Source organism: Tursiops truncatus, chromosome 12 (genome assembly GCF_011762595.2).
Source record: "Tursiops truncatus isolate mTurTru1 chromosome 12, mTurTru1.mat.Y, whole genome shotgun sequence".
NCBI lineage: Eukaryota > Metazoa > Chordata > Mammalia > Artiodactyla > Delphinidae > Tursiops > Tursiops truncatus.
The window spans coordinates 79,526,028-79,552,633 of record NC_047045.1 but is presented as its reverse complement, the minus strand read 5'-3'; the positions used below and the strand labels follow the sequence as shown (position 1 = coordinate 79,552,633).

The 26,606-nt window shown below is 51.2% G+C and overlaps 1 long non-coding RNA gene across 1 annotated transcript in view; it reads right to left on the bottom strand.

Annotated features, from left to right (window-relative positions):
• Nucleotides 1-1,058: 1,058 nt before the first annotated feature.
• Nucleotides 1,059-26,606, bottom strand: part of LOC109552796 (uncharacterized) — a 44,804-nt gene continuing 19,256 nt past the window's right edge. Inside the window, exons 7-10 of the long non-coding RNA XR_012324958.1 lie at nt 11,149-11,365; nt 8,484-8,957; nt 5,475-5,586; nt 1,059-5,143 (exon numbers count right to left, since the gene is read on the bottom strand). This is a non-coding gene — a long non-coding RNA (uncharacterized lncRNA). The remainder of the gene's footprint in view (nt 5,144-5,474; nt 5,587-8,483; nt 8,958-11,148; nt 11,366-26,606) is intronic.

The window sequence follows — 26,606 nt, the reverse complement described above, 5'->3', positions numbered from 1 at the left end:
AGCATGACAAGACTAGGTTTGTAGGGGAAACAGTTGTCCTCCAGAGGTTGGGGTACCGCTAGGGAGCCCAGAAGTCCCCCCCCCCAGGCATTGGGAGGAGGCAGGGCTCCTTGCAGCCAGACTGTCTGAGGAAGAGCATGAACCCCCCACGTGTCTGCGAAACTGCAGACACTGCAGAGAGCTCCTTGGAGGGCTTCTCACTCAACAGCCCAGAGGCTTGACATAGAAAGTGCAAGGCCCCTTTAACCACAGGGCAGGTGTCCAGAGAGAGGGCACAACAAAAACTGCAGGTTCTGAAAAAAAAAAAAAAAAAAAAAGCCTGTGGTTGAAGACTATTCTAGGTCAACCCAAACCCCAGCTTGCCTAGTGAACTTGGTCAGCTCGCGACAGGAGCTCAGGGTGTAAAGTGCTGCAGGCTTGTGTGTTCGTCTGTTCATTGACACTCGGACTTGTTTTTAGAAAAGAACTGCGGTAGGGTAGAGAAAGCAAACATAAAAATTTCATATATATCTTTAAAAGACCCAGAAAAATGATTTTAAAAATAATCAAGGGCTTCCCTGGTGGCGCAGTGGTTGAGAGTCCGCCTGCCGATGCAGGGCACGCGGGTTCGTGCGCTGGTCTGGGAGGATCCCACATGCCGCGGAGTGGCTGGGCCCGTGAGCCATGGCCGCTGAGTCTGTGCGTCCGGAGCCTGTGCTCCGCAACGGGAGAGGCCACAACGGTGAGAGGCCCGCGTACCGCAAAAAAAAAAAAAAAAAAAAAAAAGGCTTCAAGCACTGCCTTAGACTGTGTGTGTGTATGTGCATATGTGTGTGCGTGTAGGTGTATGTACATATGTGTGTATGTATATGTATACGTGGGTGTGTGTGTATATGTGTAGATGTGTGTATGCGCATGTGCGTGTAGGGGTGTATGTACATGTATATAGGGGTGAGTATATTTGTATATGTGTGTGTGTATGTGTATGGGTGTATATGTGTAGGTGTATGTATGTGTGTCTGTGAATGTATGTGTATGTGTATAGGTGTGTGTATGGCATGTATGTGTATGGGTGTATGTGTATGCATGTGTATAGGTGTGGCATGTATGTGGGTGTATGTGTATCTGTGTATGCATGTGTGTATGTAGGTGTGTGTATGTGTATAGGTGTGTGTGTGGCATGTATATGGGTGTGTGTATCTGTGTATGCATATGCGTGTATACGTGTATATGTGTAGGGGTGTGTATGGGTAGGTGTATAGACGTGTGTGTGTGTGTAAGGTGCTCTTCTTCCAGGCACTGTCCTTTACTTCAGTTCCTAATTTTATTAAGTCATCAGAGCTCTTCACTGAGTGTTCAGAATATTCAGTTAATCGCGTCTCTGCAGAAGCCAGCGCTGGCCCCACCGAAGGGGCGGCCGCACTCCCTCTCTCTCCTTCAGCTGACCCCCGTCCCAAATCAAAGTCACAGAGCAGTTAACTCTTTCTGTGAGCAACATTTTTTAACTCCCACAGTTACTACCTTCAGGCCAGAAACAGAGCCTAAGTTCTGGAACTGACAGCTGCTCTATGTCCTTCACTCACGCAGCACCTGTGTATCGAGTACTCGCACTGTGCTGGGCGCTGTCTGAAGTGTGAGGACCCTGGTGTGGCAGGGACAGGGTGAGCCTGGAGTGTAGCGGTGGGTGGATATTGGGCAGGCGGGGGGGAGTGTGGGCGGGAGTCCCCTCTGAGGCCGCCCGCTGAAAAGGCAGGGGCCCTGCAAAGAGCGGGGGAAACGGCCAAGGCCCCAGAGGAGAAGCAGCCTGGGTGTTCCAGGGACCAGGAGAGCTGGAGTGTGGCCAACAGCAGGAGGATGTGAGGACAGGACACAATCTGCAGGGCCCAGTGCAAAATGAAAACGCGGGCCCTCGTTCACAAATTATTCAGGATTCCAGACGGCGACAGCACAGGAAGAAGGAAGCATGGGACCGGCGGGACGGCAGACGTGGTGCCTGTGAAGCCGGCCCTGTGTGAGGAAGGGGCTGAGAGGTGGACGGGGCCGGATCATGAGGCCTTGGGCCGAGGAAAGAGCTGGATTTTATTCTACAGGTCTTCCTCGACTTATGATGGGGTCACATCTGATAAACCCATTGTAAATTGAAAATACTGTAAAGGTTGAAATGCGTGTAATACACCAAACCTACCGGACATCACAGCTCAGCCTCACCCACCCTAAACGTGCTCAGAACACCTACATGAGCCTACGCTGGGGCAAAATCGTCTAGCACAAAGCCTGTCTTACAATAAAGTGTTGCATATCTCTTGTGATTTCCTGAATACTATACTGAAAGTGAAAAACAAAGTGTCCGGGTACAGAGTGGCCGCAGGCGTATTGGCTGTTGACCCTTGTGACCGCGGGACTGCTGGCGCTGCCCAGCATCGCGAGAGAGATGGTCCCGCACATCCCTAACCTGGGAAGAGATCTAAATTCAAAGTTCAAAGTGCAGTTTCTACCAAGTGTGTATCACTTTCACACCATCATAAACTTGAAAAATCTTAAGTCCAACCACCGCAAGTCGGGGACGGTCTGTACCTGTGATGGAGGCTACAGGAAGGGCCCAGGCCTGGGGGGATCTGCGTGGGGCCTGTCTTTGAAGCACCACTTGGCGCTGCGTGGGGAACCCAGGAGGCCGGCCTGGCCTGGGGCTGTACAAAAGGAGATGGTGGGAAGACGGCGGGCTTTAGGGAGGGCTGATGGGCCGGCTGTACGCAGCGAGGGGACAGAAGCCCTGGAGTTCTGCCTCATGTTTGTGTTTGGAGAGGCCCATTAGCCAGCCCTGTGGGAATGTGGACGACGGGGCCTCCCCCGGGGCGGCCACACCTCTCTGAACAGATGCCCTTCTCTCCCTTCACAGAAGTCCGATCCCAGCTCACAGCCGGCGACAGTGCTTGCTCGAGACGCCGCGCGGTCGGAGGCCATGCTGCCAGATGCTACCTCTCCCCACTAAGAAATCCGAAGACAAAATGTGCAGCCACTGTCCAAAACTAACATGTACAAAACAGCACAGAGCCCGTTCGAGCAGCAGGTGTCACAGCAGTAAACGCTGGAGCCAAACGCATTGGCTCTGGCAATGCTCGTGCGTGTCTTGTCCTGGAAATGGAGTTCATCGAAATTGGGAACTGGGAATCGACAGCTCAGCAAAGCTGCCCTCACCGGCTGTCATCCAGAGCGCTGCCGGGAAGGGCAAGGTTACCACTGCTCGAGTGCCTGGCCCGTGCAGGGTACGGTCAAGTGTTCTGGGGCCATTCCCCACGTTGTCTGACTCAGTCCCTCCCACAGCCTGTGAAGTCAGTAGGCTTCTCCCTAATTTTCAGATGCTAAAAATGGGGCTCAGAGAAGCTGAGTGATTCGTTCAGGCTCACACAGACAATTAAATGGAGCCCAAATTTAAAAGTGGGGGTGGGGGCAGATCCTACGAGCTAATGCCCCCTTTTCTGTGCTAATGGCACCTGGCTTTTATGGAAACTGGCTGGCCCCAAGAGATGCATCCTGACTGGTCTTGGCCGGTCACAAGACTCCTGTCCTCCTTTGCCACTGTTAGTATGGGGTGAGCCTCGGACCCCTTCTGGCCAATGAGATGGGAGAGAAAGCGGCGGGAACAGAAACTTCTGGCAAAGATTTTCTCCCTGATAGAAAGGAGAGAGCAGTTCAAGGACAGGTCCCCTTGGCATCCTCTGCCTCTCCTTCTTGCTGGTGGACATGTTGTGGGAGGGTAAGGTGTCTGCCTGTGGCAGCCTTTTCAGCACCATGAGGCAATAAGGATAAAGCCAACCAGCTGAAGATGCAATGGAAGCCTGGCACGTGCCCAGGGCCCGGATGACACGGCTGGGCTGTCCAACCAATCTTAGGACCTCCTACCTCCAGACTCCTGTTGAGTCAGCAGCAAACGTCCAGATGGTCGAAGCCATGGTCCGTCAGGACTTTATTAGTTATTTTCCGTTAAACACCTCCTAAGGTAAACCCTGGGTTGGTCTAACTTCAAAGCCCATGATCTTTTTCCTGTTACCCTCTGATGTTTACATGGGGTCCAGTTGTCACCCAAGGTCCGGTGTCAAACTACTGCACAATAATTACGAAAATGATCAGACTTTGAAACTGAAGAGAAAGCTGCCAGTTTAAAGAAGGACAGGGGGTCAGTTCAGCAAGGTCAGAAATCTGGCTTCTTGGTTGTGCTTGGCGTGAATCCCAGCATCACGGGACTTCCAAGCCGGAAGAGAACGAAACGATCACCTGGTCCAACCCGGTGCTCCAGAGGACGAAGCTGAGGCTGTGAGAAGCTAAGTGACTCACGCCGAGGCCCGAGGGCAGCATCGGCCCTGGGACGGGAATCAGCACCCTGCTGGCCCCCGCTCACACAACCTCTCCTCGCTCCCCACACAAACTCTTCATCAACTTTGCCCCAAACTCTCACTGGCCAATCACCTCAGATCAAGAAAAGACTGTCAATGTAATCATATTCTTGTGACAGGATAAACCCTGGTTTCTTTCACACACATTTCCTTGTTGAGTCAAGTTACCAGCCTGTTCCAACGCGCTCAGTAACACAACACGCCCAGAAAATGGAAAGAACCCAGAGACACTGGGGCGCAGAGGGGTCAAGTTCTTGGCTTTTCAGATTAAAATCGTTTCTTGAATCCCATCACAGAGATAACTGTCTTGAAGGCAAGTGCGCTCAAGGGATCCAGTCAGAGGCGTTGCCATCAACACCGCACTGCGAGTCAGAGGACCACACGCCACGTGAAGACGGCTCAGGCTGCGGGGGAAGGGGCTCGGGTGCGGGGACGCCCTTAGAAGGGGACTGATGTCCAGGGAGAAGGGGCGGGGAGGACAACAGGGACACGACACAGGCTTGAGGAGACGCAGACCCCTCTCAAGGGGAGTGGGGGGCCGGCACCAGGTCACTAAGACAGGACTTTGGAATCCGAGGACAGAGGGCTCGGGCCTCCTAACTGTCTGGAGCTCTGGGAGGGCCGCCCGGCGCACAAACAGAACCCATGCCACCGAGGACTGGGCCAGGAGAGTCGAGGTGTTTTCCTGGAGCAGCGGAAGAGAGGCTGGTTGATAGTCCTGAGTCTCTCTCAGCCGCAGGGAGGTGATGGAGGTCGGCAACCCTCCCGGTGCCCTGGAAGGCAAGGCCACGGGCATCGTCATGACCAATGCAAGCCTGAGGCCACATGGAACTGTGGCCACCTTGGTGGACACCGATAACGGACAGTTCTGGCCAGGGAATCTCATTAGGAATGGACGTCGTTAGTGAAACATGAGAGGAAGACGTCATACCTCCGTGAATGCTAGTGCAAGCAGGGCAGACACTGCCCCTAGGTACCACCACCTCATGTGGTCATTCATTCACTACCACTGAAATGCTACATAACAAACCACCACAAGCCTGGGTGGTATACACCTCAGGAGCCCGTGGGGTACAGCTCACCTGAAACGTGCCTCTCACGCACCTGCAGTAGCTGTGCCCGACGGATCTAGGATGGCCTGGGTCACACCTGGGGTGAGAGCTCTGCTCCAAGAGTCTCATTCTTCTCCTGGGTCAGCGAACTAGGGTAGGCATTCCTAGTATTAACGGCAGAGAAAAAGATCAACAAAGTCTGATCGATGCAAGTGCTTCTGGAGCCTCTAATTGCTTCTCGTTTGCTAAGATCCCATTGGTCAAAGCAAGTCACACATTCAAGGCCAGAGTCAGAGTGGGTGGGCACTCCTGACGGGGCGGGGGAGGGATTGGGCCACTCTTGCAATCTACCAACTGATTTAACTGATCTGAAGCACAAAATGGCTGCTAGATCATGAAACTGTCCACAGTTAACCTGTAATTTACCTAAATTAGGTTTTCCGCCATTAGACAGAAATGGGATTCAGGATAAAAATTAAGTTTAATTGTAGAAAAGATAAAGTTACACTTTTTGCTCCTGTGATTGGTGACTGCGATTTTTTCCCACTACATTCTTTAAGCCAACGATTCAAAAGCACCAAAGCAATCAGTAAGTTAGCCTTAAATACTATAAAAGCCAGTTTTCTGAAGACTCCAACCAAACCAGGAAATGATATCCGAAGTTGATATGATGTTACTTCCAAAAAGCAAACAGAGAGGCAAGGGGACTCATTAAAAATTCCAATTTGGGACTTCCCTGGTGGCGCAGTGGTTAAGAATACGCCTGCCAACGCAGGAGACACGGGTTCGAGCCATGGTCCAGGAAGATCCCACATGCCGTGGAGCAACTAAGCCCGTGCGCCACAACTACTGAGCCTGTGCTCTAGAGCCCACGAGCCACAACTACTGAGCCCATGTGCCACAACTATTGAAGCCCGAGCGCCTAGAGCCTTCTCTTCACAAGAGAAGCCACTGCAATGAGAAGCCCATGCACTGCAACGAAGAGTGGCCCCTGCTCGCCGCAACTAGAGAAAAGCCTGCATGCAGCAATGAAGACCCAACACAGCCATAAATAAATAATAATTAATTTTAAAAAATCCAATTTGGCTTACAACTGTGGATTCTGGAACAAAGTGTTCAGGAGCCTCTGACACTCTTCCTAGAATACCACCTTTCTAATGGCAGCCATCTCTGTAATTACAACGATAACTGCTTCAAATGTAAAATACCGCTTATCGGGCTAGAAGATCTGTCTGGGTCAAGGCAAAACATAACACTCAATTGCTTGTTGCCAAGTGAATAATGTTTTCATCAGTAAACCAGTCCTGGGGTATAATCTCACGTGTTATGGGTGGCTCAATTTAGGGCCGACTGGAACACCAAACCCTAAAGACAACGTTCCACGTTGCCCCTCGTACCAGAGGTTCTTTCTCTGAACCTCCTTTTCGCTGAGCTATCCAGAGTAAAGGAACGGCCACGGCCTCGGGGGGCAGGGAGTAAAACCAGAAGGGATTCGGATGCCACGGGATGAAGGAAGGGGTTCCCTAGGTCACAAGGCTGTGTCTGACGGGAGGGGGGGTCCCCTCCATTTTCATAAGAACCTTGCTGCACTTGTCAGTGTCCCTGCCACGTCCTGTCAGCTGCCTGTGTGTGTGTGTTTGCCCACGCACACACTGTTCTGTTCCAGTGCTTCAAAAATGTTTTCAGAAACAAAACGTTTGTGTCTCTTTTTTAATTCAAAAAACGTTTTTATTTAAGTATCATGTGTGCATTATATTTCTACTTCTTATACCCTACAGCAAACTCAGCACCAGAAGTTTAGATTCCATTCATCACCACACTCTTTACCTCTTTTGCCCTCCCCCCACTTCCCTTCTGGTAACCACTCCTCTGTTCTCTGTATTTGTTTTTGTTTGGTTCGTTCATTCATTTTGTTGTTGTTGTTGTTTGTTTGTTTGCGGTACGCGGGCCTCTCACTGCTGTGGCCTCTCCCGTTGCGGAGCACAGGCTCCGGACGCGCAGGGTCAGAGGCCATGGCTCACGGGCCCAGCCACTCCGTGGCATGTGGCATCCTCCCAGACCGGGACACGAACGCGTGTCCCCTGCACCGGCAGGCGGACTCTCAACCACTGCGCCACCAGGGAAGCCCCGAACCACCAGGATTTTGGCGTCAGCTGGGCCGCTGGAGCCGTGCGGTCTGGAGTCCGCCCTTCTTGGCCTCCACCTCTGATGCCCAACCTCTCCATCACCAACCTCCGCGCCCCGCTCCACGCACCGGACAACGCCCACTGGGGACGGGGGGCCACAGCTCTGGGATCGGGGTATTGGGGCCCTCCGTCTCCCTCCCGATTTCCGCCTTCACATCCTGAAAACTACCCCAGGAGCTGGAAACCCAATCGCAAGCACGGCCCCAGGAGCTGTGACTTGAACCCGCGGGGCCGGCGGCCGCACGTGCAGAACTTCCCCTCGCCCTCCGGCCCCAGGAAGATGGTGTCAAGGAAACCCAGCTCTCCCGCGGGCCTCCTTTCTAAAGCTGACGTTAGAACCGGTGTGTGGAGACGCAATACACCTGAGTTCCCAGCGCCACCGCGCTTCCAGGGGCGCACGCTGGACGCCTCGCGGTACAGCCAGCGTGGGAACTCAGGGTCCCAAGCCCGCCCTCCACCGAGTCCTGGCCCCCAGCAGCGTATCCGCCGCCTGAACCCCCTCCCCGTGCCCCCCACCCACTCTCACCCGCGCCCGGGGCTGGGCTCCACACGGATCCAGTGAAAGGGAGGCATCTTCAGTTCTGGATCCTTTTGAACGACTCCTGTTGGGCCTGCGGTCCCTATGGGCCCGGGGCGCCCCTCTGGCTGCCGCCACAAACTACTCGGGACGGACCCCTCCCCCAGCGCCGGGCCGCACCCTGATTGGCCCGAGGCCAAGCTGATCTCCGTGGCAGTGATTGGTTAGGAGTGGGCACGTGATCCAGTCTGGGCCGGTTTCCTGGCTCCCAATGCAGAGACCCTGAGAGAGAACCCCGTCCTCCGGAGACTGATTGGATGTGCAGCTGAGGGGGATGCAGAGACCCCACGGGACAAACCTGGTGCCACCCCACCTTCAAACGCCCGGCGTGAAGTAACACATTGCCTCATCGACTCCGCCAGCTTCCGTCCTGCTCTTCTGTCCCCTCTTCTGGAAGCATCCAGATTCCCTACACAAATGCTGAAAACACCTGGGCGCTTCCAGGAATCAAGTCCTGTTTGGGTTCTGCCTCGTCCTCACCTGGATCATTTCCCTCCTTCCCCACTTGCATGCTCTTTGCTTGACCTTCTGTAGAGACCAGCTCTTTGGGGAGCATCACAGCTGTTTCCTCTTCCACCCAAATGCCCCACCACTTAGGGAGAGCCAGAAGCCTCAAGAGGCTGCCGTCTCCGGAGCCCTGCCCTGCGTCAGGCTGTGGGCTGGGGCTCCACACGCTATCCTTACCTTCTTCTCCAGGACTGTTATTATCCGGACTTTACATACTTGACACTGAAGCTTGGAGAGGTTAAGTGGCTTGTCCAAGGTCACAAAGCTGGCAGGTGACAGAAACAGAAATTGAACCCTTAGTAGACAGGGCTGCTCCACACGGCTGCCTGCCTACCCCCCCCAAAAGCCCTCACCCTGACCTGCCTTCACAGCAGAGGAGCAGGAGTTCGGGGGCTTCCACCGTGTGGAAGGGAGGGGAAGGCGTGTCAGGTACATTGCCACACTCACTGTGTCACAAACCACCAGGTGTCCTTGATGACGTGACACTGAGCTAGGCATCCCTGCCGCTTTGGCGCTAGGGTTCCCCACGTGGCTCGCTTCAGATGTGGGCACCTGGGGAGAGTGACGTGATGGTTCCTAGGAGACCCTGTCCGTTCCCACTTGATTTCTTGCACTTTTGCCATGACTGTGAGAAAAAGCTTCCCTGGAGCAGCTGCTGCCCCTTGAGCCTGGGCCCGGCATGCACACCTGGAGTAGAGGAAGCCGGCTGGCCCCAGGCTCTGAAGGGAGAAGCTGAGGCTCCCAGCCACAGCCGGCCTAGAGCAGCAACTCCCAGTCAGGTGCAGACATTGCCCCAGCTAAATCTTAGCACATGTCCCTGAAGTTCTTGGTTGTTGGCTATGTGCATGGGGGTGAGGGTCACATGCGCTCTGTTTGCACCTGTATTTTCATAACTTGTGCTGGTTTGCCACATCTTTGACGAAGGTGTTTTGGCCTCAGAGTGATACTTCTAGAAGACCTTGTGGGTAAGGCACCTACTAGAGCAGGGGTCCCCAACCCCTGGGCCATGGACGGTACCAGTCTGTGGCCTGATAGGAACTGGGCCGCACGACAGGAGGTGAGCAACAGGGTAGCAAGCGAAGGTTCATCTGTATTCACGGCCGCTCCCCGTCACTCGCAATACCACCTGAGCTCCGCCTCCTGTCAGATCAGCACCGCATTAGCTTCTCACAGGAGCGCGAACCCTGCTGTGAACCGTGCGTAGGAGGGATCTAGGTGCTGCTCGCTCCTCGTGAGAATCTAATGGCTGATGATCTGAGGTGGTGATGCCAGTGCTGGGGAGTGGCTGCAAATACAGATTATCCTTAGCAGCAGAGAGGTCTGACTGCACAGAGACCATAATAGGTCAATTACTTTGTATAATTATTTCATTATAGATTACAATGTAATAATAATAGAAACAAAGCACACAATAAATGTAATGCACTTGAATCATCCCGAAACCATCCCCCCATCCCCCACCGTCTGTGGAAAAACTGTCTTCCACGAAACCAGTCCCTGGTGCCAAAAAGGTTGGGGACCGCTGTCCTAGAGGACCTGGTATAGAGCAGACACTTGGTAAATGCAGAGACGACGATGACCGTGTTGGGGGTGATGGTAATTCTGTGACACACTGGGTAGAACCCTGGCTGCTCGGGACCACCCCTGAGCTCCCCACTCCCCTCCACAGAAGGAGAACTTCTTTCCAGAAAGAACCTGGTGCTACAAGGAGCCTCAGGCTTTCAACCCAAGTAGCACCTCCGTATCCCAGTCCAGTTACACAGCAGCTGGCCCAGGCCTGAGTGGCTCTCTCTAACGGTATTTACCTGCTCCTGGCATTTTGCTGATAAACACAGAAGATACTTTTTCAAAAAAAAATTAATGAGATTATTATAGAAAATAATCATCAATTAAGGAAACTCAGAGAAACGTGGACTAAAAGGAACTGATACGATGGACTTTTTCATCTTGTTATTTCAGGCAGGAGGCCGGGACCTGACAAATACTGAGGTGATATCAAGGAAAAAGAAAAGCTGTCATCCTTCTGTGACCTCCTAGGCTTTCTGGGGGTGGGTTCAGGCCTCTCCCTTCTGTCCCCACTGGGTTTCCCGGTGAGTTTTAGGCCTGGGTTCGGGGTGCTGCCACTGTCACTAGACGGGGGCGTGGGCCACCAAGAGGCACAGGTGAGAACCGGATTCACTCACTCACTCATGTGGGTGCCAGGCCCCCAAGGGAGAGGGTTCCCCTGTCCTCAGGAAGGTTACATTCAAGTGGGAAAGATAGACCCCAATCAAATAAAGGAAATGATTGCAGGTACTAACAAACATGGGCACCGTGTTCCTGCGAGGGGGTCAGCCCCCTCCAGTGATGATGCTGAAAGAGGGTGGGGACCCAGAGGGCGAGGCGTGTGGGGGCCAGGTCTGGAGGTGGCCACATGCCTTCGGCTCACATTCTAGAACCCCCATGGCCACACCTACCTGCCAAAGAGGCTGGGAAGTGCAGTCTGGTCGTCAGGGCAGAAGCAACCCGCTCTGTGATCAGCCGGCGGCCTCTGCCACGCTGCGCGACGCGAGGAAGGTCCACGAAACGAGGACGTTGAGCCCGAGAGGGTTTGGGAGGGTCCAAGGCGCGTCTTCAAGCGTTGGGAGGGTCTTCGTGTGACAGGGAGGAGGACTGTCTTTGTTTTGCGTCACTCTAAAGGGCAGAAGCAGGGCCTGTGGGTGAGCAGAAGTTCTAGGGAGATGGGAAGGGTGAACAGCCATCCCGGACTGCCGGGGTTCGGCGCTGAAAGCCCAGCCCAGCCCCGCCCCGCCCCAGGAAGCCTGTCGCTGGGCAGACTCAGGTGTGTCTGTCCTAGGAGTCCTCTCAGGCAACACTCGCTTCCCCGTCCCCCCCCCCCCCCCCCCCCCCCCCCCCGCTCTTTCAAATTTGAATTATTGTGCTGTTGGCCATGAGCTCAATGTTAATGAGTCAACTATATATATCAAACAAGGTGTCTTTAAACACAAATACCACAAAACGAGGTGATGTATTGATTCACTGATGAAAATGTTGTGGCCAGAGGCTCACAGAAACCCAACCCCGTATTTGCCCAGGAGCAATGGTGCGGTATTTGCTAGTTCAATGTTCATGGTGACTCTATAGAAAGCAACTAGCAAAAATAACAGGAATTGACTGTATAGCCACACAGTGGAGTATTTTTTGGCCATAAAAAGAAATGAGTGCTGAAACAGTGTGGATGAACTTTGAAAACATTATGCGAAGTGAAAGAAGCCAGTCACAAAAGAGCATGTATTAAACGATTCAATTTTATGAAATGTCCAGAAGAGGGAAATCTGCAGACAGAAAGATTAGTGGTTGCTTGGGACTGGGGGAGGGAGGGGAGATGGTGAGTAGAGGAGCGATAACTAAAGGGTACAGGGTTTCATTCTGGGTGATGAAAATTATCTAAAATTGATTCTGGTGATTGGTTGCACGTATCTGTGAATACACTTTGGATTGTACACTTTACATGGGTGAATTGTTATGGCATATGAATTATATCTCAATAAAACTGTTTAAAAAATAACCCTCAAGAGTAACCACAGGCTCACAGGAGGGAGCAAAGCTGGGGGAGGAGGGCATACCTCAGCAGCTTCCCCCTCAGCATCTCCTGCAGCCTTCCCCTGTCTGCCCCTGCCCTTCACAGCTGGGCTCAGCCCTAGCCCCAGGTCTCCAGCTCACACGCTAGCAAACTGAATGCTCTCCTCACATCAGGAAGACTTTCCAGCGGACGTGCTCCGTGGCAGCGTGGGGGCTCCAGAAGGAAGCAACTACTCCTCCTCTGATCATTGAAGCACAGTTTGGAAGATCAGTTCGTGGAAATGACAGAGCAGGGGTCCAAGCAGCCTAGAGCAGTGATTCTAGACGACACGACTGTAACGTCTCTTCCAACCCAGAGAGCCTTGCATCAGTCAGGAATGCTTCTGACCACAAGTAACAAAATACCTGACAAACAGCAGCTAAGAATAAAGAGAGGTGACTATCTCCCACGGCTGGAAGTCTGGAGGTCGGCAGGTCCGAGATGGGTGTGGGTGCAGGTGCTGGACGGCTTCCTAGGCGCCCCTCCACTATCCTCAACACTGGGCTGTCCACCCTAGTCCTGCCACTTACGGTCACAGGATACTGCCCAGCCACAAGCAACACAAGAGCACACAAAAGCATTCTCTGGGGCAGAAAAGAAGGTACAAAAAGACTTTCCTTAACTGACTTGTCTTTTTTACTGGGAAAAAAAAAGTCTTTGCCAGGAGCCCCGTCAGCAGACTTGCCCTGTGCCTCACTGGCCACAACTGGGTCACGTGCCCAGTCCTGCAGCAGTTGTGGCGCTGCGGTGATTCGCTTTGAGCTGCACAGTGTACCTTGTGAGGTTGGTGTTACTGGACCCCCATCCCTCTCCTCAACCAAACCCAGCTGCTCCCGGCAGGGAAAAATGGGGAAGGAGAATGGCTGTCGGGTGGGCCATGAAGAGCACGGGGCACGTATAATGGAAGGTGGAAGAAAAACCTACCACGTCCTCTTGCAGGAATACTGTTGTGACAGGTTGAGAACCATCAGAAAAGAAAGACTTTGATGCCTGCGATTATGAGCTCTAAACCTAACCAAATTCCACCAGTGGGGCCTGCAGCTGTAGTGCGTTAAGTCCCCAGGGCTCAGAACATCGGGCCCTCGCCTGGATGGTGGCCAGAAGCACACAGCCTGCGGAAGAACGCCCGTGCAGGCACCTGCCTCCCCACAGGGCATTTCCTCATCCTGAGAAGTTGAAACTTCATTTTATCGCCTTCTTGCCTCTGTTTGCGATGCTTCTGAAGTGGAAAGCGTTTCGAAAGTGATCTGCTTGCATGGACACGGTGGAGTGATGGCTCATGCCTGGAGATGTGACGCGTCTGTGATGGGCAGTGCCTTCCACATGTGGGTGTGCGTTCGCAGACACACACCCTAAATATGCCCACCATGTCTTGTGAACAGAGCAAAACAGCTGCAACCTTCTAAAAATTAATTGGTTTCTGGGTCATTTGCATTTTTTAATAGTTTGCCAACAAAAAATAGCGAGAGGGGAGGGAATTTATTAATGTTCGAAGAAATTCTCCAAAAGGAGAAGAAATGAGCATTCTCAGCGAGACCCAGAGATGCTCATCTAAATCTTAGACTGCGTTGCTTTCCGCCTTTCCCGGGCAAGCCTGTGCGAGGGGGAAATTGATACGCAGCTCTAAAAGGAGACAGCTGCTGTGGACGCCCAGGAAGTGCCTGGGGCTTACATCATGTTATTCGGGGTCTGCAGTACGTTTGGTAACGGCCATTTTCAAGAAACAACCAATTTCAGGGTCTGCTGTCACAACGGGCTCACTAAAAATAAAGTCAGCATAAATAGATTAAGAAATTGACAGAATAACAAGGCATAAAGAATTAGAATAAGCACACGTGCTCCAGATGACAGCACAGGGCGCTGTGCAGAGAGAGGGTGAGGGGAGGGTGACGGCCGAGCTGCTGACTCGGGGCTTTGCATGTCTCCTGACCGCGGGAGAGCTCGGTCCAGGGGGCAGCGGCGCTTAATCTCTTTGCACGTTAGTGGCAGAGAAGGCTCTAAACTAAGGGAGGAAGCCACTGTTGTTGTAGCGATTCCATTGTTTCGTAGCTGATGCCTCCTAAGAGACAGATTGGAAGTGTTGGAAAAAATGAATTTCTTCGGAAAACTGGCATGAGAAGCAAGGAAAAAAACGGATGTGCTAGATAGCAACTTACTGTGCTAATTCAGGGAGGTGGACTTCTGACCTAGGGGGCTCCCGAGCAGTCTTAATTAATCACCTGGCTAATCGGGCTTCTGCCCCCACCCCCGCCCCCCCACCCCGCCCCGTGTGCCTGGAAACCTCATTGTTTCCTTCTACATCCCAAGCTGGAAATGTCAGGGAGCCCGGGAAAACCCCCGATTCCTCATTATTTCACCACTCACTAATTCTAAGAGGTTAGTTGAATAGAACAGAACAACAGACATTGCTTTCGTGGGAATATCTTACAGAATTTTTTGGAACATCATTTCCCAACCGAGTTCCCTGGTGTTAACAGGTATTAGGTTTGCAAAAAAAAAAAAAGGTGTTCTTAGCTTAAGTAAGTTTGGGGAAATTGCAGGTGGATTTAGCTCAGCAAGTGAATCTGCTGCATCAGGACTCTCCAGAGTCTTTAACATGATAAAGTGTGTTGTTGAATCTTACAGGAGGGATAAAGTAGACAGGTTTCTCAAATGAATTTTATCATTAAAACTGCCCCCTTTGGGGGCTTCCCTGGTGGCGCAGTGGTTAAGAATCCACCTGCTAATGCAGGGGACACGGTTCGAGCTCTGGTCCGGGAAGATCCAACATGCAATTAGTGCACCACAACTACAGAGCCTGTGCTCTAGAGTCCGCGAGCCACAACTACTGAGCCCACACGCCTAGAGCCCGTGCTCCACAACAAGAGAAGCCACCGCAATGAGAAGCCCACGCCCTGCAATGAAGAGCAGCCCCTGCTCGCCGCAACCAGAGAAAGCCCACGAGCAGCAGCAGACCCAATGCAGACAAACAAAATTAAAATAAATAAATTTATAAAAAAATTTTTAAAAACCTCCCCCCTTTAAAAATATTTTTTTTGTGGAACACCTTGGTAGAACTCTCTGGCCCTGCGTTTTGTCCTAGATACAAACCACATGGTTTTTGGTCAATTGAATGTCCTAAAGCCAGTAGCACCTCATCCTTAAGAAAGAGGTGGAAACGTTGAGGAAGGAACACAGCCCCTTGCATTTCTTCCTAGCCAAGACCAGTTTTATTTGAAAAAGGAAACATTTTTATTGTTAGTTTTCCAGTTCAGTACCAATTAAGTTATCTACAGGGGGTGTGCCTTAGAGAGAGGAGATGATGGCTGTGGGTTCTCCGGCTTGGGGAAGAAGGAGGAAACTACAAGGTCAGGTTAAACCCTGCCTGCTGGCAGACGCTTCGCTTGTGCCTTTCCACGCTGCGCTAGAATTCTGGCAGACATTCATCAGAGGTCAATAAAAGTTAAGTAAATGAAATGGGGCTCCGCTGTGGAGACATTTAATCGTTTCATTAGCATACTATTGTGTCCAGGTGCTCTGCCAAGTGTAGAGCCAGTTCTGGATTCATCTAATTCTTAACTGCTGGGAAAATAAGCGAGAGATTCTTCCGATGTTCCCTTCTCTCTGTGCGGCCCTCCGCAGGCAGCTGGAGGAGGAGAGGCAGCCAAGATGGCTGCCGGAAGGGCTAACCTTCCGTGTTTTCAAAAAACAGATGGCATCTTCTAATTGATCTTTCTCTTGAAGGTTCTCCAGCCTGACTGGAGTCAAGGGGAGGTGAGAATGGGAGGTGGGGTACTGGGGTGCAGGTGGGGGGACGTGAGGGAGCTCTGGGTTCTCCAGCTTGGCCAGGGTTTCAGAGTCTCTTGGGCATCTGGATCTATGGTCCAGAGTTGGGAGGGCGCTTTTGTATAATAGGCTTCTTGGAAAACATGGTTTGGGGACCAGCCACCTCTGGGAGATCTGTGGATTCATCTGTAGCCAAGCCCCACTAGGACAAGGCTTAAGGAGCTTCAGGAATGTAGAAAAGCAGTCCATGCTGGTTGTGCTGGGGACCCAACAGCCAGCGGTGTCCATGGGGAGGGAGAGGGGCCTGTCTGGGTATCATGGGGAAGAGTTTCAGGGGCTGAAGGCCGGAAGCAGAGAATTTCAGTACAGGATTATACGATGAAAATCAAGACTCTCTCCGGAATAGATGCATACATAGATGGCCAATTAATTTTCAGCAAAGGGGCAAAGGCAATTTAATGGGGAAAGGATAATCTTTTCACTGATTATGCTGGAACAAGTAGACATTCATAGTCAAAAAAATGAACCTCTAACCAAATCTCACACCACATACAAAAATTAATTCAAAATGGATCATGGACCTCAATTTAAAGCCTAAAGCTATAACACTTCCGGAAGACAACATAGGAAAAATTTTTGTGACCTAGGTTTAGGCAAAGATTTCTTAGCTACAACACCAAACACATAACTTATAAGAGAAAAAAGGTGATAAATTGGACTTTATGAAGATATTTTTTTAGGTCATGGCTGAATTTTATTTATTATTATTTTAATTTTTATTGGAACATACTTGATTTACAATATAGACTTTATCAAGATTAAAAATTTCATCTCTTCAACAGATGATGCTAAGAGAATGAAAAGACATGCCATAGACTGGGAGAAAATATTTGCAAAATACCTACTTGATAAAGGCCTTGTACCAAGAAAAAATTTTTGAAAACTCTCAAAACTCAATAAAAAAAGAAAATAAACAACACAACTAAAAACTAGACAGAAGATTTGAACAGATAATTTGCCAAATTGTCAGATAATGCCAAAGAAGACATACAAATGGCAAATCCTCACATGAAAGATACTCAAAAACTTCATTACTAGGGAAATGCAAATTAAAACCACTGTGAGATACCACTACACCCCTATTAGAATGGCTATATTAGAAAGACTGACCATACCACAGTCTGGCAAGGATGCAGACAGCAATGAGATATCAAATCTGAGTCAGAAATAATTTGGTTACTTTCTAGAAAAAGTTATTTCAGAAGAGTGCAAAATTGCAACATAATGGTTAATTTGATGTCAGGAACCTAAAGCTCAGTGTCCTGGGTCAACAGTCCCGGGAGGAAGGGACCATTCTTCTCATCTCCATTTAACAGACAAGGGTACTGAGACCTGGAGAACCTGGATCACAAAATGAGTTAGTGTTGCGACTTCTCTGGTGGTCCAGTGGTGAAGAATCTGCCTTACAACGCAGGGGATGTGGGTTTGATCCCTGGTCAGGGAACTAAGATCCCACATGCTGCGGGGCAACTAAGCCCGCACACCATAACTACTGAGCTCACAGGCCTCAACAAGAGAGCCCACGTTCCACAAACTACGGAGTCCACGTGCTCTGGACCCCGTGCGCCACAACTACAGAGCCCACACGCCCTGGAGCCTGCACGCCACAACTAGAGAAGAGAAAACCCGCATGCTGCAACTAGAGAGAAGCCCGCACGCCGCAGAGAAAGATCCCACATGCCTCAACAAAGATCCCGCGTGCTGCAACTAAGACCCGACGTGGCCAAAAATATATAAAATAAATAAATCTTTTTTAAAAAGTGAGTTAATGTGAAAGGTTCCAGGCAGACGGGTCAATTCCCCAGCCCACGGCTTAACCCCTGCATCACCCCAGCTCCCACTCACTTAGTAGCAATGCCATAAAGACCACACAAAAAGAAACGCCACAACAGCAAGAATGGAGAGGAAGACACTCCACGGACAACCGGCATCTCACTGGGTCACTGTACAGAAATTTGGGTTAAAAAGGAAACCTTGGGAAGTTTGGAAACAGAAGGAGTATCTCTAGGAAGAAAAGTGGGATTTGTCAGTGAATCTTTGTCTGTGCATAATTTAACTTCTTTCTTTGCTACCCTGAACCAGAAAAGGAAAAAGTTAAATATAGACTCTTGAGACACTTCCAGACTTGTGCAAATAGACATTAGGAAGATCGTTGAAAGTTGCAGAGAACTACGAAGTATAATTAAAATTTTGTCCATCGATTGCTATTTGCCAAGTACTCTTATAGAAGTTTTATGGGTGACAATTTTATTCACTCTCTAAAGGAAGGTATTATTCGCCAGATGATAGAGATGATGGCCTTCAGAGAGATTAAGTAACTTGCCTAAAGTCACACAGCTGGAAAGAGGCAGAGCCAGGATTGCAACCCAGCTTTGTCTGATATCAGTGCCTGTCTATTCCAATCTATTACTGCTTCCACCAAGGGACTGACCTCTTGACATACATATACACAGGCCTCCTTGGGCAGGTATATGTGTCCTGCCTCTGTCCTATTTGTCTTTCATGCGTTCTGTTTATGTGACGCTAAGAAGTACGTGTGTACGGTTTGCTCTGTAATTTCACATGGCTGCCTTGTCTTCCCCCCACTCCCCATCCAGCTGACAGTTCATAAATACTACTTCCCAGGCAGGAATTACAAGCGCAGAATCATCCTCTTGCCTCCCACCCTCCTCAGCAGGTTGGCCAGTGTCACTAACCCTAGACAGAAACTTAAAACACAGTGACAACTCCAGCTCCAGACAAGGAAAGGGGCCCTGCCCCAGCCCCCTCAAGGCTCAAGTATTTATTACTATCACGTCAGGAAACCTCACGCCTTCCAGCATTGGGGGGTGCTTCAAAACTCTGATCAGTGGGGGAAGTGAGGCCACGTTTAACAAACAGCATTGTTTTCTGCCAGCGGCAAATACACTTGGCAAGAATGAAGACTTGGAACACGCGGGTGATGATTTTTAATTGGATGGGCCTTGTTGCTGTAACGAAAATCAATGTATTTCTGACGTGGCTGCAGATGCACTGCTCCGTCCCGGCCCCGCGACGTGCCTGTGCCTGCGGAGAGGTGCCCCGCGGGCTGTGCGGGCCTGGGGAGCAGATTCCGCGTGGGCTCCCCCTACCGGATCAGATGGGCTTGGGGGGGTACGGATGAGTGCAGGTGGGTGCAGGGCGCGGGGACCAAGGGGCTGCGTGGAGCGGCCAGCCCACACTCTCTGCTTGGAGGGTCTGCTGTTTCATGGACAGAACAGACCCTGCCGAGGGTCTGCCACTTTGAATCAGGGGTGGCAAGCATCCCCCACACACGACAGGGCTGAGCAGGAGGTGACGAGACAGGGGCCTTTCAATGCTTGGGTCACTGGCTGGAATCACCGTTGTGAGATATTAAAACTAAAACAACCTCCTGGGTGTGGGTGAAAAGCGCATCTCTTTTCCCAGCTGGCAGCTGCCCAAGGTCTCTGGGAAGATGGCACTGTTCGTTGTTTCCCGTTTGTTTCTGTGTTTCTGTTTTTGCTGGGGAGGGTGACTGTCTATGAGCAAAGCAGATGAGACAAGGGTTCTACGGAGCCTTAAATTTTGTTTTCCCTTCAAAATGATGCATTGAGGAAAGAGAAAAGTAGTCGAGTACTCACCCCATGAGGGGACCCTTGACCTAGTTTGAAGGTTTTACTCAAGAAAGACAATGGCGGACTTCCCTGGTGGCACAGTGGTTAAGAATCCGCCTGCCAACGCAGGGGACACAGGTTCGAGCCCTGGTCCGGGAAGATCCCACGTGCCGCGGAGCAACTAAGTCCATGCGCCACAACTACTGAGCCTGCGCTCTAGAGCCTGCGAGCCACAACTACTGAAGCCCGTGCGCCTAGAGCCCATGTTCCGCAACAAGAGAAGCCACCGCAATGAGAAGCCCGCACACCGCAACAAAGAGCAGCCCCTGCTCACCGCAACTAGAGAAAGCCCGCGAGAAGCAACAAAGAACACAGAAAGAAAGAAAGGAAGGAAGGAAGACAGAAAATGGCATGGCCTCTCCTGGTGTCCGGTTAAGGTAGGCAGAGTGATCCCTCCCGTGTGTGAGCCTGGAGGGGACCCGGGCCTGGAAAGCAGGTCTGGGAGCCTTGTGAGGCCCACTCTCAGGTGCCTGGCCCCAGAGCTGGGAACAGCAGAGGGAAGATCCTGGCCGAGGGCTACAGTCGGAAAATGCCAGAGCTCCGTGCTCACAGCTCCACGTGCTAGGCACCCAGGAGCCCAGTGAGGGAGTAGCCACCACTACACGAGATGTGTCTTCTGAGGACTTTTGGAAGCTGCTTCTAGGTCACAGTACAGCCTTACAGGAAAGAAGAGGAGAAAGTCTCTGTAGCATCTGGGGGGGGTCGCTGCACTTCCCGTGAATGGTGTCAAGCGGCCATTCCACTCTTCCTCACTGAAGAAGTCCCCCTTTCACATTTGATAACATCAAAAATAATTCAAAATATTTTATGGCCAGCCCAATTACAGTTTCTAATCTTTGTACCAGGTGGGTGTTTAACACACACACACACACACACACACACACACATCTGAAGAAGAAATCTCAGACTTTGAACACCCCTAAACCCACCTGAGCCAGGTTCCCTGGAAAATACCCTTGACGTATACATTACAAGCCCGAAGAGGCTTTGCTTGTAGGCTGGGCTGCGTATGCTTCAAAGCCTCTGGTTTTCACAGCCACATATGCTATTCTCTCTTAGGGCATTGCTTTTGTGTAGAAATTTATCACATTTTTTTCATCAGTCCAGAAGTGAATTATTTTTTTTAAATTGAAGAAAATCCTTTAAGCTGTTTTGGGCTTATTCAAGCATGTAAAAAGGGTATTTTCCAACCGTAGTTCAGATGCTTAGTATGTTTTCAGGTAGCCTGAATCATCTGAATTTAAAACTTTGAATTGGGCCTCTTAGCCCAATAGCTAAGCATCTTTAAAAAGATGCCATTTATGGAGAAAAATATGGTCATGAAATAAAAGATACGGGGAGTTAGTGATCCTGCTGCTTACAGTAATAGATTGAAACTCATAAACCTTAGTTTCTATTCTTGGCTCCGGAAAGACTACGTGTTCACTGCATTTGGCACATGGAGACAACAGGGAGAGAGACTCAAGAACTTGGATATGAAGGAAATAAAATCTTCCTGTAAAAGTTAAATTATGAAATCCACACATAAGACCAGAGCAAACATGTGCAAAGCCACCTTCAAGAAACACAACAGTTTACAGGCCGGATGCGGGTCAGCCAGGGTTGCACGGGACAGTCACAGAAGCAGCTGCGGCAGCTCATGTTCAAGAAAAGGGAAGACTGGAGGGGGAGGCGGCAGGGTACCTCTGGGCCAAGCCCTGGGGCATTCTGCTAGGTAGGAAGCAGTAGAGCGTACATGGCGACTGGGGTTTCAAACCCCTTCTTTGCCATTTACTAGCTATGTAATCTTGAGCCAGTGACTTAACTTCTCTGAACCGTCGTAGCTTTATTTGGGAAAATGTAGATAACTGTACTTTTCCCACTGCGTTGAAGAAGGATAAAACAGTAAATGTATCTAAGTCACTTAGCAGAGGGGTGGTGGGTACTGTTGAGGTAACGGTGGACTTGATTACCACGGTGGGGTAATGGTCGGGGTGATGATGGTGACGGTAGAGCAGTGAGCCCGCCTCAATGCGGAGATGCCAGGATGGGCAGGCAGAGCCTGATGCTGTCAGCACTGCCCACTAGCAAAACACACCAGGAACATGTGGGTAGTTGAACAAAGCTGGGTTTCTTGGTACTCGTTGCCATAAGGGAGATGGCTTACCGTGGAGAACCTCGGAGAATCTGAGTGAGGGGGGCTGGGGGGGAATCTACGTTAGGATTTGGGCTTGCGTTAGATGATGTTCGGGGCAGTCGCTCTGGATTGGAAACCAGAACGTTGAGACTGGGTACGACTGGGCATCCCGTTTTACATAAGACTGTAATTGGTAGAGAAATGGCCGTCACATGCCAGGTGGGAGGGAGGAACATGCCGCTGGCGGTTTGAACAGTGCGCTTATCTTTTTGTCTGTGTTCAAACATGAATACGGACTGGCCTTGTTTTCTCTCCATCCTGGTCACAGAGTGACCTTGTTCGATGTTGGTGTTCAGTGAAATTGTGTTTGTTCAACAAAAGAACACCATGGCCGAGCTGCGAGGGCCAGGCCAGCTCCCAGCTGACAGCTGCCAGGGCCTGCGTGTTTGCTTCTCACCATCCAGCCCCAGAATCCTTGCTCCAGTTCATCGCTCACCAAGTACCTCTTTGATTATAATTGGGTTTCCCACATACGGGACCTGCAGGGGACAACTGTGGCCACATGGACCTGAGTATTCCGGATCCGTGCAGTAATGTTACTGTTAAACCACATGGAATTGACACTCTTCTAGGTAGAAAGCATTCGAATATTGGTAATTTCACACAGTTGAGCCTAACTATTTCTCAATGTAGTTTAATAAACTGTCACTCTGGAGCCCTTGTCTCCTGTGAGCCCGTTTTGAGAGGAAGGACTCTGGGTGTGAACCATCTGGGGTCTCTGATTCTTTAAGGCAGTGAGCTTGACCTTAAACCACACTCAGAATTATCAAGGTCATATGAGGCTCTGGAAAGAAGACCAGCTTTTCCCCCGTGGCACCTTCTTTAATTTATCGGAGGGAATCTGCCTCCACATGAACTTCCGCTGTGTCGGTTGGGCAGCAAACTCACTAACGTGCAGGACGACTGAATCATGACTACACAGGCTTGGGTGCTGCCCACTCTTCAGGGGACGGGGGGGGGGGGGGTCAGCGGTGGTGGGCGCTTGCAGGAAACGAGAGAAACATCAAGACACACTACCTGGGCGGGCAGCCGAGAATCAGCATTGAGCTTGAGGTGGCTGCAGTCCAGGAAGGGCGACGTAAGCTGCCGGATGGAAACCACACGCCCGTATCGTAGGTTCCTGTTACACGTCCCCAAGCCCGAATGTGACCTCAGTGAAATTCCAGTGGCAACTGCTGCTTTGATACTTTTACCCGGCAGGAGTCGTGGAGCGCGTGAGCAGGTTAACAAATTGAGGTGTACAAAGCCACCTGCGCTTCGAAGGGTTCTATTATAAGGGCACTTGCTGAGGCCAAGAGAAGGAAAGCGGGGATGCTGAGTTCTTCCAGTGTTCTGCCAGGCTGGGCTGTCCCCACCAGTCTGAGCACTTCCGGCCAGAATCAGTTATCTCCAGAATGTAGGAGCAGTTGCTAGAAGGCCCACTGGTGAGCACCTACTTTTCTGAGCCCAGGTTTGGGGAAGAGAAGCATATTAGTCTCTGTGGCTGCTGTTACTAATTACCACAACCCTGGTGGCTTAAGACAACAGAAATGTATTCTCTTCTGGTTTGGAGGCCAGAGTCTGGATGGAGTCAAGGTTGGGGGCCGCCGGTGGGGCGGGGCGGAATCTGTTCCATGCCTGTCTCCTCACTCTGGAGGCTGCTGGCAACCCTAGGTATTGCTTGGCTTGTAGCCTCATCAGGCCACTCTCTGCCTCTGTGGTCACAGGGCCTCCTCCTCTCCTCTGTGCCCTCCTTCTTCTGTCTCAAATCTCCCTCTGCCTCTCTCTTATAAGGACACTTGTTGGGAATTAGGGCCCACCCAGATAATTCAGAATGATCTCATTTCAAGATCCTTAACTGCATCTGCAAAGACCCTTTTTCCAAATAAAGTCATATTCACAGGTTCCAGAGATCAGGGCATGGACATATCTTTTCGGGTCCACCACTCAGCACACTACAGGAGCCTGGGGAGCAGCCTGGGCTAGCTTCCAAGCGCCCTCCTGCCCAGGCCCTTCATTAATGAACGGCCTGATGGATGTCTCTCGACTGGGCTGGTACTGCATGAACACTGCAGCCTTCTCAACGGCAGGTGTCTTTATCCCCATCCCACCCCGGTACGTGGAATTCCCTCCACTGCAGAATCCACCCCCATAAACACCTGCATGACCACCTTTTGAAACCTGGCTGCCTGGCCTCCTTCCCTCCTGCCCTTTTCCTCCAGCTTTTACCCTGAATGGGCCTGATGCCAGGTGCTGGGGATCCGAAGCAGAGGGACCCATAGCACCCTCAAGGACCCAGAGTCTGTAGACAGACCCCCCCCCTCCTTCCACACCCCGGCGGGTCCCGGGTAGCTCAGCTCACAGGTGGGGAGGCCCCGCAGCATCCCAGGCGCTCTCGCCCATCGTCCTGACACAGATGCGCACTAAGGAGGCTCCTCACCCTCTGCACCGGCTCCTAATTCCTCAGGCAGTGACTAAGCACCTTTCAGTCACAGTTCCAGCCATTAATTTAAGTGCCGGCGCAGCCTGGATGTCCTGTTCTCCTGGAGCACCAAGGCTGTACGCACAGCCATTGATTTAAGAGACAATATCACTTGCTTCCAAGTTTATGAGGCAATAAACAGCCCCCGCATATTGATGACGGCCGAGGTGTTTGCTCAGCACATTTGCCGCGCACGTTTATTACGAGGGCTGCGCTTTAAAGCAAATGAAACTGCAACTATTTTCATTTCCTTTGGTGGGGCCGTGCCCCTCCCCCAAAAGCTGTCTTAATCTATTTGATCCCTGGTCCCTCTTCCCGCAGCACAGGGATGCAATGTGACCCGCTGAGACCTGAGCTTGGTCGCTGTAAACTCCCCATCCCCACTCCCTTGGGTCTTGGGGAGCCTTGAAGGGCTCACACTGCTGGGAGGGCCTTGGAACAAGAGGGGGAACGGGGGAGGCTCATTTTTCTGAGGGCCCCACCCATGAGGCCAGCTCTCTGGCCTTGTCTCTCCTCCCTGGAGAAGAGCACGCGCGGTAATAACAGAACCTAGCAAGCCGCCAGCATCCACTCCCCGCGTAGCATGAACACACCAAATAAAATTCCTTTTCATCTTGAGAAGCTGGGACGCTACAAGGCTGGGCTGCTAGTCCATAAAGATGAATCTTCAGAGCATTTACTAGCTGGAATGCCCCGTGAATCCAAACTGGTTTATGTATAAAATATCAGGAGGGTTCGAAGAAGGTGGCGAGGCCGGGTGGGGAGCAGGCAGGAGAGATTGATTGCAAACTTTGTGCCAACTGAGCAGTTCCGTGCGTGCCAGACAGCGAGAACAACACTTGAAAAATGTATTAGATTATCCAGAACACAACGCTGATTTATGGGCGCAGTAATCCCCATCCTGCCATCCGTTTTCATAATAGAGAGAGATTAGGACGATGGTCGAGCTGTGTTGGGATTGCTGGCTCGATCCCCACCCCCAGAGCCCTCAAGTCCACGATGAAACACAGGGTAAAATCCAGAGTTAGCACTTTTCACGGGACAGCCTGATGTGGAGGGTTTTGAGATTTGAAGCATTTCTGCATTTGGAATGAAAACTGACCGCATGAGGAATGCGTTTTTTAAAAATCTGATAATACTGATGGTTTAACATCTAACATCACAGAGTATTTCCTAGTGAGCGGGGGGAGGCAAGTCCCCCAGGAGCTCTCAGGCTGGGTTTAAAATGTGAGGTGCGCGTTGGGAGTGGCCAGGTGACTCACCTCCACAGGCACCTCATGGAGTAGCTTAGCTGCCAGTGGTCCCAGCTGGACGTGACTATGGCCCTGAGCACATGGCATTTGGAGCCATCTGCGTTGGGAAGGACAAGGATGGTGCCTGCCTGGAGAAGATGACATGCACCCTCACCTCTGTCAACGCCTGCCTTTCAGTAGACATTAACCAACACCCAGGACGAGCAAAGCATGGTGCTAGATTCATGGGTGATGCCAAATATGGGGGCCCCCTCTGCTGTCTACCAAGGGCTTTGTGAGACATTTGAGGAAGCTGGACTCAGCATCCTGCCCTCCAGAGCCTTACAATCCCAGCTGAACTGGGGCACAGGAGCCAGATGAATGAGCAAATACGGAGCAAGTTCCCAAACCAAGTAGGTAAGGAACTAGCATCTTGTCAAGTCAGGGGTGGGTGAGAGGCACTGAGAACTCCTGGGGCAGGGGGTGAAGTGTGCTCAATGGGACTTTTCTTTCTGTGCAAAGGGCTCCAGGGAAGCACTGGTCGTTGGAAGTTGTCTGGGTGGACCTGGCCCATCCCCAGAGCCTGCTCACCAGTATTTTCTGCCTCTCCGGAAGAACCACGACCCCTTAATCTGTCTTCCAAAACCCCTCTCTTCTAGAGAAATCTCATTCCCACGTTTATTGTTCTGAGAAATAGTTTATCTTTTTATCTTTTCTTCCATCTCTTGCTCATGCCCAAGGCCAAGGCTGTTCAGGGACTCCTGGGCAGCTCTAGAAACTCTCCAGCAAAGTCCACTGTGCCCAAGCAGGGTGGGAGAGCCTGCCTCTCTGCATATCCACTTCACCAGCAGGTGAACCTCTTAGGCCCCTAGAAGGGATGCTCTTGGGGTTGGGGGGATGGTGTTTATTCCACTACCCTGCAAGACTACCAGCTGCCATAGCTGGCTGGTTGAGGGTTGGCTCCTG